The following is a 2500-nucleotide window of genomic DNA, read 5'->3' as shown; positions in this document are numbered from 1 at the left end:
TCTCCTCGGTAATAAAAGGGCCATGAAATTGATTTAATGCCGCAGCGACTCTCTCGGCGCCTTCTTACCGCGCCGAACGCAAAACAATGAGGCGCAACCTTCTATTAATTAACCCACCTAATCCTGCGAAGTTAATCTCTCACAAGAACTTTGCCCGCTGCTAACTTCCAAGCCGGCGGCTTCTTCTGGTCTTCCGGTCTTGGGGGAGGGGGGGACAGTGCTTAGGGAGGAGAGAGAGAGAGAGAGAGAGAGAGAGAGACTCTTCTGCTCAGCAACAGTGGGGACAGCGTGAGAGGGGAGGCAGGGGTGCGTGACTCTCATTAGCATAACATCAGAGCTGATTTTTGTTCTTGCGTAGAGTTTAGGCAGACACACACACACACACACACACAAAGGGAAGCACAAGCACGCACACAAGCACACACACAAAGGCAAGCACACAAACACACACACACTAACACACACACAAACACACACACACTAACACACACACAAACACACACACACTAACACACACACAAACACACACACACACACACGCGCACATACTCTCTTCTGAGATCTGTGACACTTGTTCCACAGGCAGCAGCTCTTCACCCATCCATCCTCCCACCTGGGGGTCCCTGCACCAGCACACCTCGCACCACCGTCCACACACACACACACACACACCTCACGCCGGCGCCCGTACACAACCACCCTAACACACACCTCACACCATCTCTCGCCCGCGCTCTCACTGTGTCTGCAGAAGTGTGAATTAGCTCATTCTCAGCAGGCCGCTGAGGGGCCAATGTGTTTTTCTCCTCCGAAGCGTTGCCTCTGACCCCGCCCTCTCTCCAACCGCCCCCGCCCCCCCACCCCCCCCCCCCACACACACACACACACACACACATGACGCGCACCGCTTAGAAACGATCGAGGCCAGATCTCACCGGGGAGAAATTGGGGGAGATTGAATTTTCCTTCCCTGAACAAAGCTTTCATGTGGCGATAATTCGGGGCTTGTGGGGCCCCGTGCGCAGAGGCAGGTGTCTCATCACCACATGAAATGACAATGAAATGACAATGGCTGAGCAGGGCAGCCGCCCTAAGTGGTCCGGCCACGGACGAGTCCTGTCGGCTTCAGACAACCGTGTTCATTAACCAAACAGCCCTGCGATTACCGCTGGACACTGATACACACACACACAGTCACACACACACGTGCGACCGGACTGCGCACTGATAAACACGCATGTGGTGAAATGTTTGAACACTCCAACACTTTTGCTGTTTGGATGTGAGGAGGTGACGTTTATCAAAATCAAACACACTCGCCAGTCCTCAAGATGCCGTTAGCAGCAGACTGATTACCCTGATCTGACTAAATTTGTCTTTTCACTGTCCTGTCCTGTAAAACAGCAAGTCTCTGTCTCTGAGCAGACATTGAGCCAAACCGTATTTGACTCCAGTGTATTTTACACCTCGGCGTCGGGTGTTGAAAGCGTTTAAGGCTCTGCTCACCAGGGAGCTTGTCTGGGGTACTGAGGGTCTCTGGGCCTCATCTCAGAGCACAGCTGTGAGGCTGTGAAGATGCTGCTGCTGCTGCCTACTGGACCCCGAGTAGCCCCAGCCCTAACCCCAACTCCAGCCCCAGCCCTAACCCCTTCCCCAGCCCCAGCCCCAACCCCAGCCCCAACCCCAGCCCACCAGCCCCAACCCCAGCCCACCAGCCCCAACCCCAGCCCTAACCCCAGCCCTTACCCCAGCCCCAGCCCTAACCCCAGCCCCAGCCCCAGCCCTAACCCCAACCCCAACCCCAGCCCTAGCCCTAGCCCTAGCCCTAACCCCAACCCAACCCCAACCCCAGCCCCAGCCTCAGCTCCAACCCCAACCCCAGAGCTGCTAACTCAATTAGGAGGCATGAAAAACTGGGCCCGATCGAAGCGATAGTGAGGGTTTCATGGCGTCCTAATTATTTCATTTCAGTAAATGATTGCGTCGGCCCCCCCTGTTAGTTTATCAGCAGCAACCAACCAGGCCCCCGCCCAGCTCAGCCAGCGTGTGTGTGTGCGTGTGTGTGCGTGTGTGCGTGTGTGTGTGTGCGTGTGTGCATGCCTGCGTGTGTGTGTGTGTGTGTGTGTGTGCATGTGCGTGTGTGTTTGTGTGTGTGGATGTGAGTGTGTGTGTGTGTGTGTGTGTGCGTGTGTGTGCATGTATGCGTGTGTGTGTGCGTGTGTGTGTATGAGTGTGTGTGACTGTACACGCATGTACATACATGCGAGTCTATCAGCATATCATGCATATTCTCAGGAGTTAACGGCCTCCCATGGGCTGGTCCATGTTAACGAGCGAGTGTGTGAGCGCGCGAGTGTGTGAGCGAGCGAGTGTGTGAGCGAGCGTGGGCGATTATGCAAGGGGGGCTGTAATAGCTTCATAGCAGAGGAACTAACGTGAGCTCTTGGATGTGTGAGGGTAGCTCTGGGCTGTGTGTGTATGTGTGTGTGTGTGTGTGTTT

The 2500-nt window shown here is 55.1% G+C and overlaps 1 protein-coding gene across 3 annotated transcripts in view; it reads left to right on the top strand.

Moving 5' to 3' along the window:
• Nucleotides 1–2500, top strand: part of LOC311318724 (RNA-binding protein Musashi homolog 2) — a 199639-nt gene that overhangs the window by 167880 nt on the left and 29259 nt on the right. The gene's annotated exons all lie outside the window — the stretch shown is intronic.

The sequence above is a fragment of the Borostomias antarcticus genome (genome assembly GCF_949987555.1).
Source record: "Borostomias antarcticus genome assembly, chromosome: 15".
NCBI classification, from domain to species: domain Eukaryota; kingdom Metazoa; phylum Chordata; class Actinopteri; order Stomiiformes; family Stomiidae; genus Borostomias; species Borostomias antarcticus.
Note: the sequence above shows the minus strand (reverse complement) of the source record. Positions and strands in the feature narration are given on the sequence as shown.